This window comes from Lontra canadensis, unplaced genomic scaffold, assembly GCF_010015895.1.
Source record: "Lontra canadensis isolate GAN:19392208 unplaced genomic scaffold, GSC_riverotter_1.0 scaffold2, whole genome shotgun sequence".
In the NCBI taxonomy this organism is placed as follows: domain Eukaryota; kingdom Metazoa; phylum Chordata; class Mammalia; order Carnivora; family Mustelidae; genus Lontra; species Lontra canadensis.
In genome coordinates, this window is record NW_022630996.1 from 27,407,544 (window position 1) to 27,422,807 (window position 15,264).

At 40.1% G+C, this 15,264-nt stretch overlaps 1 protein-coding gene and 1 long non-coding RNA gene across 2 annotated transcripts in view; one reads left to right on the forward strand and one right to left on the reverse strand.

Moving 5' to 3' along the window:
- MDFIC (MyoD family inhibitor domain containing) overlaps positions 1 to 15,264 on the reverse strand; it is an 87,186-nt gene that overhangs the window by 17,818 nt on the left and 54,104 nt on the right. The gene's annotated exons all lie outside the window — the stretch shown is intronic.
- Positions 1 to 15,264, forward strand: part of LOC116875462 — a 32,109-nt gene that overhangs the window by 16,276 nt on the left and 569 nt on the right. Inside the window, exons 2-3 of the long non-coding RNA XR_004384197.1 lie at positions 4,328 to 4,370; positions 9,988 to 10,207. This is a non-coding gene — a long non-coding RNA (uncharacterized LOC116875462). The remainder of the gene's footprint in view (positions 1 to 4,327; positions 4,371 to 9,987; positions 10,208 to 15,264) is intronic.

Genomic DNA, 15,264 nt, shown 5'->3' on the forward strand with positions numbered 1-15,264 from the left:
TACTTGGCTTCACACAACAGTCTAAGTACAGTGGAAAGGTAATGAATGCTGAATATGTGTGGGGCCCCAAGCTGGCTAAGCCCCAGAAGCAGGTGAGCCCAGGGCATGTGTTGGGTGAAGAGAAGGTAAAGGTGGCTCCAGGTAGTCCAGAGGTTATTCAAAGGCACACGAAGAACAAGATAGTTTTAGAAATGCAAGTGGCTCAACATTTTGGGGGCAGAGAAAACCCTCAATTTTCCATTTTGGAAAGGAGGAGGCAGGAGCAACATCAATGATAATAATATGGTGTCAGGAGGGTCAGGTAAGGTGACTTTAAGGAATATAATGGGGGCCCTCGGATTCGTAGGAGTTGATAAGACAACAGATGAGGCAGTGATGGTTAGAAAATAGTGAAGTATGACTCCCTAGTTTCTGGGGCCATTTACCAAGAAAGAAACATAGAAAGAAAAATAGTGTGGTTTAAAATACTTTGGGGAGGTGCCAGGATAGCTCAGTCAGTTAAGCGTCTGACTCTTGATCTCAGCTCTGATCTTTATCTCAGGGTTGTGAGTTCAAGTCGCACACTGGGCTCCACATTGGCCATGGGCTCCACACTGGCCATGGAAACTACTTAAAGGAACCTATTTAAAAAATAATAATAGACATGGCAGTCTGAAGATACTCAAAAGGGAATGTCCAAGAGGTGGACATTTGGACAAGAGTGGAGACACTGGCCTAGAGTATAAGAGACAGCTCCAGGGTAGGAAGCCACTCGTGGCTGAAACTCTTATAACGAATGAAATTATAAAGTTGTCCAGGGAGAATGACATCATTTGAGAAAAACTGAGGACTTACTAAGGATGTAGAAACTCCAGGGACTGGAGGGGACATGGAAGCAAGAAAGAAAAAGATTTCAAGGAGATTGTGTCAAATACAGTGCTTAGCCAGAGACATTTCAGTGATGTGACAGGGAAACTGAAGAACAGTGGGAAGAGGAGTAATTGAAAAATGAGGAAGTAGAGACAGCAAATGCAGATATCCTTTCAAGAAATCTATGCAGAGAAAGCATCTCCTGCCCCTGGAGAGTGAGGGAAAGCTTCCCAGAATTTCATTTAAAGAGAGTGGCAACAGAATAGAGCAGCCATTATGGAAAACAGAGAGAGCAGGTCTGCTTATCTGCATAGTCCACTGCGGTGTCCCATTCCCCAGCAGTGTGCCTGCCCACGAGCAAGCTTGGTGATGTTGAATGAATGAGGGGCATGCCGAAGGTCTGCTGAGGGATTCTGAAGAGCCGGTTGAGACCCAAGATCACACATGGGTCATGATGGTGATTTTTATGGAGGTTTAGGTTTCCTCAGTAGTGCTCAGCTCCCTGGTATGGAGAGAAGTTGAAAAAGTCTAGATTTTGGTTCTGAAAGGCAGGTATGCCAGAAGGTGAGGGTCTTAAGCAAGTTAGGAGGTTTAGCAAGGGATCTGAGTATCAGTTAGGAAGATGATATTTGGGAGGCCTAATTTTATTTACATACACACACACACACACACACACACACATATAATGGGCCCACTGGGGTTCAAGAGCTAGTATGTTCATACTTTGTAAAAAATTATACTTTTAGTCAGAAATAAGTGACCGAATAACCAAAAGCACTAGATTAAGAAATAAAATGGGACTGCTCTACACACTCTCGTACCCAAGCCTGGGCACAGGGCAAATCCTTACATACCTGTTGACTTTATGAAATTCATTTGTATGGCCTAAGGCGGAGATGACTTTTGGTTTTACTTCATCTTCTCCTGTCACTCCACAGAACACGTTTTCCGGGAGAGAGCTACCACAGACATTGAAAAGTTCTTTCTAAAAGAACTGCTCTTCTGTCATTCCAAAATGCAATTTCTGCATCCCTCACTGAGCATAATTATTAGGAAAAAAAAAAACAAACTTCAGCGTCTAGTGTCAACTTTAAATTATGTTATGTTATGAGGATATTATTCCCCAAGAGGTCCAGTTCTTCCACTTTGATTTCCCAAGAGAATTCAGAGTAGAAATTTAGGCAGGTTTAATATGTCTTTGGGAAACTAGTATATTAATCCATTTTGCTCTTTACTTTCAATTATCTTCACATTTCCCCCCCCAATTCCTGGATTTTTCAATCTTTGAGGAGACAACTATTTATTTGTATGAATGTTTTCCCTGTCAAAGGAAGGAATATCATTAACTTACCTGAGCAAACTGTTTTCTAATTATTCCATATTTTCTTCTAATTGCCTCCTCTACCTCCCGAGCCAGCATCCACCACTTGACATTTTCGCTTTGGTCAAGTGTACAAGAAGTAGGGAAGCCAGTACAAACTACCAGGGTCCTGTGCTGGGAAGAGGGCCTGAAGCCACACTGTTGTTATATATCAATTAAAATCTCTTAGGAAGATTTCTCTGAGACCACGGGAACAAAATTCTCACCAGGTTGTTGACCTCTGTTTTCTCCTGTATTTTTTATGGAGAGTTAACATTACCCAAATTGTGGCATGCAAAACCACAGAAATAATTTTCTCCATGCCTCTGTATCCCAATATTGTTGACTATGCTCCGTTAAAAAACAAATAATTTTACAAAAGTATGCATGAAAAGGTAAATGTGAGAACAACGGCTACTTACTATTTAACAGTTTTTCAAGGTGGAAATTTGGATATGTCTTTTACACTTATTCCAATTTCATGTGAGCCAAAAAAAGCTATTAAAAAATCTGCATTCTCTGCATTATGAAAACTACACACAGAAATGCAGGATTACAAAGGAAATTATGCTTATAAAGAATGCTTAGGATGTAGCAAAGGAGGGTAGAGCACTTTTTGTTTTTTTGCATGCCATGGACAAAAGATTTTTAAATGTGTAAAACAGAAATGATTTCATAGGAAACCAATTATGTTGAAATAGTTATTAAAAGTGGAATAAAAGTATTGTTAAGTATGTGTTTTTTCTCACACATCAGTAACAAGATTCTGTGGTCATCTGATAACTACTATAATTTTACAGTAGTGATTAGCATAAACAGTATTTCAGGATTTCTGCCACAATGGTAATAGGATATGAAAATATCAGTGACAGAGTCAGAGGTACTATTAATGCTACTGAAGTTTATTACTTCCATTTATAGATGAAGGAAATGCTAGATTTCAAGTATAGAAGTTAAGTGAAAGTCACAGACCTCTCCCAAACTAGGAATCTCTCAATTGGAGGATCCTAGTGAATCTTTCAAAAAGCTTCCTACTGTATTCAACTTAAACCTTCTATATAAGAAAAAATGAATGCCTTGCGGATTTTTTCAGAAATAAGGCAAATTTATACTATCAGCTCCTCCTCTACCCTATTTTATACTATACTAATTGAGAATTATACAAATTAATTACAAAAGGTCCTCAAAAGCTGTACTAGTTTTACACTATATATTGGTATTAGTGAAAACATTTCTAAGAGAAACTGTATATATTTGTGTTACTTCAATTGATCTTTTAAAATTACATTCTTAAATGTCCCTGTGTAACTCCATGAAGCAACTATGTATCCTGAAAGACAACTCAAATATCACCAGAGCTTAATTCAATCTAGAAAAATAAAACATTATTTTTTTTAAAAAAGTGGGTCTCAGCTTAAAAGAAATAGCTCTGAAAATCTCCATGCACCCAAACTCACAAATATACAAGCTAAGAATAAACTTAGAAAATACTATTAAAACATCACTTTGAAGTCACTGCCACTTGGGTTCTTCTGAATAGCAATAAATTCTTCAATGAAATCATGCAAAACTTCTGAGTGGGGGAGAAAGACAGAAAAATGAGGGGAAAGACAGATGGGGGCGGGGTGGGCGATGAGAAAGGCAGATGGAGAGAGCTATGGAAGGTGTACTTTGGAGTAACAACTCAACTGAGACAAAACTTGGCTTCCAGGCCAGATCTGCAAAGATAGAAGCTTCTCTAGGGACAAAACAGACCTATTCCTAGAGATGAAGGACACCCTTTTGTTCCTGTTCCTTCGGCACCACCTTTTTTTAATATCCCCCCAAACTGCAGTTCTCTATTCTTAAACATTTTAGTGTGTATTTAGACAGTGAAACAATAGTTGTTTTTTTTTTTTTTTTTTTTAAAGTAGATCAAGATGACAGTGTGGGCAAACAAAGGAAAGAATTCAAAGAACATAATACAACATGGGGCAAAAAGACCCCAGGAAAACTATGAAGGCACCAAGACAAAAAATACACAATATAGTATTCATCAAAAACGGTTTTAGTTGAAGTCAGAGGAAAAAGAATATAACCCAGTTAAACTTAACACTTTGAATTTTCTCTTTCTTCCAGATTGTCAGTGGAGAGACCACAGGATATTTGGACATAAATTAAAGTATGGATTACACATCAGTATTATCTTCAGTTCATTAGCTTATTTAAATATTTTTATTCTTCAAACCTTCAGAATTTTTTTTTTTTTTTTTTTTTTTTTACAACGCTAATACTATAGCTAAAGTAAATTTTAGGTTAAAGTGAAAGAAAAATGTCTTGATTTATCGTGAGCATCTGAGATAAAGTTTTGCTGTGAGTTGTCACCTCTGATATTTGAAGACAAAAATTATATCCAATGAGCAATACTTTGATACTATTTTCCCTCTGTATACTTAACAAATTGCAAGAGACTCATGAGTCATCAGCCAGTTTTCGTCAGAAGATTCAAAACATCCTGCACATTCTGTATCTTTTCCCAAAAACTTCCCCCTTTGAGAATTGTAGTATTACGCAGTGTCTAGTGCTATTATTGTAACTATGAAATAATTCTTTGAAATCCCTCTAAAATGAATGGAAACTTTTATCATAATTAGCATCATTCCAAATGATAAAATATTTTCTTAAAGTGGAAGGTTTCCAGAACTGCAAATCCATGCCACATCCTACTGGTCACCTGAGAGATACCCGGCTCAGTATATAGGGCCCACAGTAGTACACTGCTTATTCGTAGGAGACACTTGGTAAGATCACCTTTTAGCACCTGCCTGCTTTCTTTTAACACTGTAAAACCTATGAAGGGGGTGCCTGGGTGTCTCAGTGGGTTAAGCCTCTGCCTTCGGCCCAGGTCATGATCTCAGGGTCCTGGGATCAAGCCCCGCATCGGGCTCTCTGCTCCGCAGGGAACCTGCTTCCCCCTCTCTCTCTGCCTGCCTCTCTGCCTACTTGTGATCTCTCTCTCGCTCTGTCAAATAAATAAAATCTTTAAAAAAACAAACAAATAAATAGAACCTGTGAAGAATGTAATATACATACATATATCATTAACTACAACCTAAGGCACTTTGTAACAGATCTCCTCCCCTCTCTCCTACTCCAGGGCACCCTTCTCTCACCTTAAGTAGTTCATTATCAGTAACAGGCAACCAATGTCTCCCATTTCTAAAAACATTCCCCTTCAGTTAAATTCCTTGAACGAGAGTAGGCTAGACTCGCCATCTTTAATTCCTCTCTTTTCATTCTCTTTAGAACCATCTTCAATCAGACTTTTGTCCCCATCACAACACCAAAAGCATGAAGGTCACCAATGACCCTCACAGGACAATGTCAAGGGTCATTTGGTTTCCAAGCTGTCCTTCTTTCATGGTGCCTTCTCCATCACCAGTTACTCATCCTTTTTTATTTTAAATGGTTCCTCTTCCTTTTCTGACCTCTCTATATAAGAGTAGTCCAGGACTCCTGCATCCTGTGCAGTAGTTCTTAACTCTGCATGCATATTGAAATCCTGTGGGGAGCTTCTAAAGGATACTGATAACTTAGCCACCCCGACCGCATTCCAGATGAATTAGAATTTCTTGGGGCAAACCCAGACAGTGGTAATTTACTTCCTATATTTTTTGCCCAGAATCTCTTACTCCAGATACCCAGGTGCCAGGGCTGAGAACCCCAGCCCTAGGGGATGCCGTCCACCGAACATTCTATACCTTATATGATGGCTCATAAAATATATCTCTCGGGCTGCAGACCATTCCTCTGAATTCAACTCCTCCTTTCACATCACCACTTAAATAAAGGGTATCTCAGATCCATGGCCATGACTAAAATCCTTATCTTCCTCCACCAATGAAACCCTGTTCGTCCGGTAGCCTTCTCATCTCCATTAATGAGAACTCATTACTTGAGACTGCTTAGGCCAAAAAAACATGGGAGTCATCCTTAACTTTGTCTCTCACACTGAAATCTTAGCATTCAGTAACTTAGTCTGGCCTTCAAAATACTTTCCTATGCAATATCTCACCACCTCCACCACTGCCGCCCTGGTCCAACCCAGCCATCTTCCATCTGAATTACTGTGGGAGACACAAGGCAGGCTTCCACCTTCAGCCCTCATGGGCCTATAGTGGACTCTCAGCACCAGAGGCAGGTAATGCTTAAAAATGGTAAGTTAGATCATGTCCTTCATCTGTTCAAAACCCTAACAATAGCTCATCAGCATCCCCGTTATCTGCTCTCCCTTTGCTATTCAAATGTCTTAGAGACATTTGATTTTAGAGTGAAATGTCTGAAGGTGTCCAATGTCTTTACTTCTGGGAACAACAAAAGAGATAACAGGATCCCATTTCCATCTTTCTTAAAGACTGGAGGAAAAGAATCACAACTTTTGTCAGATTCTCAAGCCCATGAACGAAAAATGAATCACTGTGTAAGAGACTATCATAATCAATATTCCAACTTATTACAGGTTAGGTCTTAACCTTTTCAACCTTTTGCCTGCAATAGTAATTCAGTTAACAGTAGGCCACATTAAAAGATAAACTTACTTTACATACATTTTAAAATTAACCTATCTTCTATTTTTCTGGATTATGCAGTAGTTTCCTTACTAATCTTTCTTATACTTTTCTTGTAACTGTTTAACTGCTTTTTTTACTTGTTGATGTTGTATTTCCTTTCTTATACTATATATATATATATATATATATATATATATACACACACACTACTTATATACTTATATATAAGCTATGATTTAAATTGAATTCTAAATTTCCATCAACTTGTGGTCCAAAATATAATAGTGAGAAATTTGGAGGCACCTGGGTGGCTCAGTGGGTTAAAGCCTCTACCTTCGGCTCAGGTCATGATCTCAGGGTCCTGGGATCCAGCCCCACATCAGGCTCTCTGCTCAGCAGGGACCCTGCCTGCCCCTCGCTCTCTCTGCCTGCCTACTTGTGATCTCTCTCTCTGTCAAATAAGTAAATAAAACAAAACAAAACAAAAAAAAAAAAAACATAAACGAGAAATTTGGAACACAGAATACTAACCGCCCACCCTGTCCATGCCTTCCATTCAAATGCCAGTTAGTGTTCCTGGAATGAGGTAGGAGTGAGGGCTTGAGATAGGCTTTTAATCACTTGAAGTCACATTTCCTCATACCCAGCCATTCCATAGAAGTTACTCAAAAGGCTTCTAAGATTAACCAACCACACAACAGAGTATAGTCATCTAGGTTAACAATTCAGTAAATGCTTCTTGGGCCGCTCAGTTGTCTGGCTTGGTAACTGAACTCAAGAGCTGAATTCTTCAAGAAGTTAATGTTACTACCTTTTTATATAATCAAACTTTGCCACTCTCCTAGATCCTTTCTACTGAAATGTAGACACATTCAAAGCTTTCCCCTCTTAAAACAAAACCACCTCCCTGGACCCACACTTCCATTCTGGACTATAGCCTTTCTAGAACTATTGTTATCAGTGTGTTTCCTCAGCATTCCACTGCCCACATCATCCTGGCTGCTTTGTGAAATGGCTCTAAATTAGGTCACCCAATGACGTCCACAATGAAATCCAACAGAATTATTTCAGTATTCATCCTGCTGAACCTGTCAATTATCCAGTGCAGCCTTTTCCTAAAACATTCTTTCCATGACACTACCTTTCCCTTTTTTTCCCCCCTCAGCAAGATAATCATCCTCCTATCTTTGCCTCTGACCTCTCCTGTAGGTTATCTTCTCAGTGTCTTGGCCTCACTCTGACTTTCTCTATTTGACATCACCTATGAAGAGGAGTCTGAACTTTCCATGGGATTCCTCCCAAGCGCACAAGCTGAACTCCCATTCCCAGCCCACCAAACTGGCTGGCCTCCAGTGATCCCTGAATCACTTAGCTTTCAGCCATCTGATCTTTTCTCTTCAATCTCTTAAGAAAACTCATCCAAATTCACAATGTCAAGTATTCTGTGAGAATATAAGTTAGCATACTTGCTTCTAACTCCTCCCAAGCTCCAAGCATGTATTTCCAAATGCTCTTGGATTGTATGTTATCATTTGAAATTCAATATGTCTAAAACTCAACTTCTGGTCATCCTCAAGCTACACTGAGCTGCACACGATTTCCTAATTTCTGTTCATTTTCCCAACTTATTGAAATAGAAAACTAAGGTCAGTCCCCATTAGGATGGATGTCTGACTGCTGTTCAGCTCTACTCACTTTTAACCCTGGGACCCAGCAATTAATCCTGACACCCTGAAGAAAACCTCTGGTTCTCGGTGCTCACCTTCAGCACAAGTCACAGGGTTGCAAATATTTATCCCAGAACAGCCTCGCTGCTGTACCTGCCCAGTGCTGTCTGATCTATTAAAAACACCACTGAAACTTTTCACTACGAATGCAAAAATTAAAGTGATGGTGTATTAATAGGGTCGTAAGATTTATTCAGTTTTTCCATTGAGCCTATTCTTCTGAAGCTGGGTTTCTGAACAGTCTCTTCACTCTGCCACCCCACACCCCAGAGCTTCCTGGCCAATCTATCTGTATCTCCATTGTTTAATTTCCTCCCCACCCACCTCCTAAGTGAATGCTAAGTTCATTTAAATTGTTAGAGCAGTGGTCTAAGCAACTTGTCTACAAAACCCAAAGCCAAAGGTAAAGGAGGTGAAATGCATACCTAGCTGATGGCCTCTCTCTCTTCTTTCACCGGGCCTGCAAAGGGCTCAGCTCCTTTATTTATTTATTTTTTAAATTATTTTTATTTATTTGACAGACAGAGATCACAAGTATGGAGGGAGGCAGGCAGAGAGAAAGGAGGAAGTAGGCTCTCCACGCAGCAGAGAGCCCGATGCGGGGCTCAATCCCAGGACCCTAGGATCATGACCTGAGCCGAAGGCAGAGGCTTTAACCCACTGAGCCACCTAGGCGCCGGCCCCATGCTCAGCTCTTTTAAAGAAGCAATCTAAGGTGTTTCAAATGTTAAGTTATATGTATTTCAGGACCTTATAAAATCTTTCCTGTGCTCCTCATCAAACTGATGGGTATGGGAATAATTTAATCTACAACATATATTACAGAGTTAACCTATTTTTCTCAACTCTAAAGGACGTGTGTTCAAATATTTGCATTTAGCCCTAAAGACACACTTACCATTTATAAATACTTTGGATAGATAATCTGTTCAATTAAAAAAAAACAAAACACAGCTGATTAAATATCTCAAGTGAGCAAAATGATTTATATATGCAGAATGATTTATACTTTGACACTGTCAACTTTGATCAGGACTTCCTGGCTCACACACCCCTCTCACTGTATTACTGTTATTCCATTTAGTTTGTTAGTTGAGCAGTAAAATTTACTAAAAGCCTGTTTTCCACTGGACCGGCAATTACTGCCTCGGAAAGCAGAATTCTAAACCTTTCTCCCACACAATCATTTTGACATGGAATGGAAGGCACTGTGCCTGGGAAAACAGCACAAAACAAAACATCATCCAAGCAAATTAAGTATTTTGAGGAATGCAGGGACATATTTTGCCAAAGCCACAAAAAGTTCGTTTCTGGAAGCTCAGATTATAACACTATGGTCATATCATAAAATCCCATTATTTGTCCACTAAAATACTTGTACTTCTATAATTACAGGCAAAACTGACATTTTTATGGGGGGGAAATGAATATAAGATTTATAATATTATGTAACTGAAAACGAACAATTCAATTTGAATTTTACCTTTCTTTCTGGCTTTAGGAGTTGGAACCTGTTGTGGACTGAAAACCTCAAGGAATGATGAGGCAACGATGGGGGTGAGAGGCAGAAGTTCTGAGTTCCAGTCCTGCCTCGGTGGAGTTTCTTCTCGCCTCACTCTGACCTCAGATATTTGCACTCCTATGGCTCCACATTTTCGCCCTTGATGATTTCAGCCACTCTGAGATTTCAACTATAATGTCTATAAAATGTTAAGGAACAGGTACTTGTGTTCTCAGATTTATACTCCTTACTTGCTTCAACATCGGCTGAACACTGACTACAAGCCAGATTCTAGGCTCTGCTGGAAATTAGAAGAAGGCAGAAGCTTTGCCTTCAGTGAGATTAGGTTTTACTGCGGGAAGACAGATAAACTTGAGTATCCTTGCGAATGGGGAAGGTGCTACGGGAACACAGAAGAGAGGCAATTAGCTCACAACGGCATCAGGAGATGATGCCCAAGTTGAGTTCTGAACAAAATGTGCACAGGTCAAAAAGGCAGAAGAAAATTATGAGAACATTCCAGGGTGAGGTGGGGGGAGAAGCAACAAGGACATTTAGCTGTGCCACTAACCACACACACAGAGAACTCTAAGGATTGCAGTAGAGGCATACTTTCAAACACACGGAGTCTTTTGATGGAGAGTGAAGGATAGGGGAAGTCAGTGGGGGGGAGGGGGTAGCAGGACCTATCTGATCACCTTGTGCCCTTTTCAAACTGTCCTGGTAGTTATGTTAAATCCCCTTTGAAGGCTGTGTGCCCCACCCAGCCTGTCTCCAAGGCAGGCCTATTGTCCTCCTCCTGATTACCATGCCCGGTCCCTCTCCTGCAGACCATGAAAAACTACTGCACTATGAATACAAGGGGAAATACACAGAAAAGGGGGAGGAGGGGGAGACTAAAAAGGTACGAAGCCAACAGAATAGTTAGAAGAGAGGGAAGCAGAGAGAACCAGTAAAATCAAAGACTGAGTTTAGGTCTATCCAAAGGCTTCACAGAGCTTGGTAGCATCCCAGCTCAACAAGTCTAAAGTTGTAGTTATTTCTAACACATGAAAGGATGGTAAAGGCAGTCTCTGTGTGGGTGCTTACTAGGTAGCCATATTGAACAAATATTAAGGCATCTGGTTTTTAAAAAAAAAAAAAACAACTATGGAGTTTTTGCATTATGGAGAGAAGAATTTTTTTCAAAGGGATGGACACTGGATATAAAATGATGTCCTTCTGAGAAGCTGTGTGAAAGCTTCAGAGGAACAGGACATCCTAGAGGTGGTGTAGACTTGCCATTTGTCACATTTCCAGTCTTACTGCTCCTAATCCCACTTTAACAGTGAGATGCTGATGGTTTTCTGGAAAAAAACACAGTAAATCATAACACCCCTTCAGCCTGGAATGTCTCTCCTTCTACCCAGTGTACTGAGTTTCCCCTGCCTTCTCAAGGAAGTTAACATTCTTAACCACCGTGAGTTCCTTAAGTGTCACTGCTGTCATTGTCATTATCAAACACTTCCATCTGGGCCAGACTGCTATTCTAACTCCAAGGAATTCGACAGCAACTCCACTTCACAACAATTCTATTAAGTAGGGACCAATAACCTCCCCATTTTACATTTAAGACACGGAGGCATAAAACCTACCCAAAGACGTATCAGACAATGGTAAAGCCAATATTTGAACCCAAGCAGACTGATCCCAGCATCTGTGTTCTAATCTGTAGGCCACAAAAAAGAAAAGTAGGCCACAGAGCGTCCATGTGATAAAAAATGAGATGGATCTGGGCTGCCCGGGTGACTCACTCAGTTAAGCGTCTGACTTCGGGTCAGGTCAGGGACCTGGGATCCAGGGACCTGGGATCCAGCCCCATGCTGGCCTCCCTGCTCCTCTCTCTATAACCTTCCCCTTGCTTATGCTCTCTCTCAAAGAAATAAAATCTTAAAAAGCAAAACAAAACAAAACAAAACAAAAAGATCCTAGATACTACCATATCTACAAGGTTCTAGATGGTCTTAGTCAACATTTCTGTTCAATGAGCTCCTGGAGCTAGAGGTACATACACAATGGCACCTTAATCCAAAAGGCATGCAGTCTGTTCTAAAAACCTCTTTGTTGAAACTTCTTAATTTTTACAAAAATACAGGGCTCTAATTGGCACACCTGAAATGTTAGGATTCACCATTCCTAGGACAAGAAAAGTGTCTGAGAGTCTAATGAAAACCCTTGGCAATTTGAATATTATAAGATACTAAATCATATTATAATTATTGCAAAGGTCAAGAATCTTAAACATTTAGTCTTAAAACTCTCCACTTGGGTGATGCAATCAGAAAATTAAAGTATGTATGAAAATATTTAATTATACAAAGTAAGTAGGAATCTACCTATTTAATAACCTTTAAATAAAAAGTACAATGTTCTCCAACATGGGTATTTTTTTTCCTCTACTGCATAAAAGACACTTTTTAAAATGACATTTTTTCATGAATATGAGTACACATTTATTTTCCAGGGCCAGTTTGAAGGAAGAGTAGGATAAAGGTGTGTGAGATAAAACACTGCCTCACTCACTAACTGGCAGGCAACTCCAGGAAGCCACTGTGCTGGGCACCACGATAAATTAGAAAAACAAAACGGACTCATCTGAGTCCAGCCTCTGGGAAAGGTAAACAAGCACAGGGCAAAAGTCTGCAAATTCCTTTTAGTTGGAAAGGCACATGTATACAAAGATCCCTGCCTAACCCACAGGTAACCGGGTCAACACTGGGTGCAGCGTTGGAATGACCGAAATTACCTTTATATCAGGGAACTCTAGGAAGGCAAAATACCAGTGCTTAGGAGCACAGGCTATGGAGCCAGAATGTCTGAGGTTGAATCTCATTTCTACCACATACCAACTGCTGTCAGTGGGTTCACTTGACCCATCTGTGCCTCAGTTTCCTCATTTACAATGAGAAAATCACACAGAGTTGATGGACTTACAGTGCTATGGGGAGGATACAAGGAGATCACATGAGTGCAGCAGGAACACAGAATGAAGTAACTGACGAATCAACAAGGCTTAGCAAGAGAATTGATGGTGTGCATTTCTACTTGCACTCCCGCCGTAGCTAACCCACGGTTAGAGCTCACGAGATCTTGCCAACGCACGGGCTCAATTCCAAGGCTGGGTGAGTCTTTAGCTTTGTGGCAGCGAGGAGCCGCCATCTCAAGAGGTTTCCCAAACTTGTCAGCAAAGAGGTCCCTACTTCTCTTACTGAAGCAAAATGAAATAGTTAAATATCTAATTCCATCCTCTGAGTCAGAAAAATGCCCCTCTGTTTGTCACTATTATTCATGTGCAACACAAAAATAACCACAAGGGACGTTTGTCCAGAAAAAACAAACATTGTCAAACTGTGGTTAGTTGATTTGAGGTTTATGATGAGTAAGACTCTGCTATTCATTTGCTCATTTTACTGTGAGAGCAACAGGCATAGACAATAAAGATCGAAGAAAATGTAAAACAAAGAAAAACAAAACTGAGAAAACTATATTAAGCCCCTCATTTTTTGAATAATTTTTATCCATTTTTATTCGTGTCCTAAATCGAGTGTTCAACACCTACCGTTCTGACATACAGAGCTCCTGAAATCCAGATGCCATCCCTGTGCGTCAAATCCATCCCTGCCCTTGCCCAGCCCCATTCAGCAAGTATTACATTTCTGCTCAACCTGGAATCCCATATTCTGTTGAGCAAGAAACTTGCCCTGCAATGCAGCAGTCCTACTGGGAGGACAGCATCACAGAATCTTGGAACCCAAACTAACTTGGAAGATTTCTCTGCCAAACCAATTTCTAGAGAAAGCAGCCCCAGAGAAACCCGAGTTGCCCAGCGAGCTGGTGGCCACACTTGCAATATTGGTCCTTTCACTTGCTATCTGCCTGTTCTGTCCTTTTTTGTTTAGCTTACAGCACATTTACCAGAGGAGAAACATAACTTCAAAACTGAAAGTCAGTGCTCAACTTTAAATAGCATCAAAAAGCATGAGGACACCTAATTTGGAGAATATACATGAACTGGGACAAGGAAATTTTCATCTGGATTTGAGCAATCCCCACACCAGGAACATAGAACCGGCTAAGTTCTATAGCCTCCTGGCCAAGTTCTGGATAGGACACTGTACCATATATTTAGACCTCTTCATTTGTGTTTCAGAGGACTCGTACCTCCACTCCAATCTGGAAAACATTTCGTGATAAAGAGCAGGATTATCCTTAATCCTTATCCCCCTCTCACACTCAAAGAACTGAAAGAGAGAGGGAGACAAAGAGGAAGAGTAGAATTCTCTTCAACACTATTGATTCTCCTCTTCCTTTGTGTGTTACTTAGGAAGCTGTATTCCTGGGGCACCTGGGTGGCTCTGTTGGCTAAACGTCTGACTCCTGATTTCAGCTCAGGCCATGATCTTGGGATTGAGTCCCCGTGTCAGGCTCCGTGCTGGGCATGGAGCCTGCTTAAGACGCTCCCTTCTCCCTCTGCCCCTCCCCCTACTCACACTCTCTCAAATAAATAATAATCTTTAAAAAAAAAAGAAGAAGCTGCCTTCTTCCATCAGAAATAACTTGAGATGTGATATTAAAAATAAGAAAATAATGAAAAATTTTCTAAAAATTCCACAAGCTATTTCAAGTTGGATTGATACGCACTGTTCAGGTTGGACTGAGAGAGCATTCTTTAAAATAAGTAAATATTAAATGGCAAATAAGAGGTTAAGGCAGTAATAAGTAAATTCAAATGTATAAAACAAGTAGATCTCAATTATTTCACCCAATCACCTAGAAGCAAAGATACTCTAAAGAAAATTGCATTGCCTTCCCAACTCCTTGGAGAGCCAGTTTAGTTAACAGCCTCTCTCTGCTTCAGAGATGACCATACAGCTTACATGTCAAACTCATTTTAAAGTGTCAATCATGTCCCTTTCAATCTAATTAGTTTGGAAAGTAGTGTCACTGACCTAGAACTATGCAGACCATTTATTATCATATCATTTGATCAACCTAACACTTTACCTCAGTTGAGTTTGAGACACCTGTAGCCAAAATGTAATATCCTTTCTCCCACTCACTACTGGTAACTCTCGATACAATTTCCTATTTACAACTCAATTTATCTCTATGGATAAGCATGGCCAACTTCACAGAAGCATCGACAGAATTTGCCTTACTTAAGATTTCATGGTAATTAAAATTGAAAGGTAAGGGGAGTAAGAAAAAAACCAGATATACCTCAACGAGCGGGAGGAA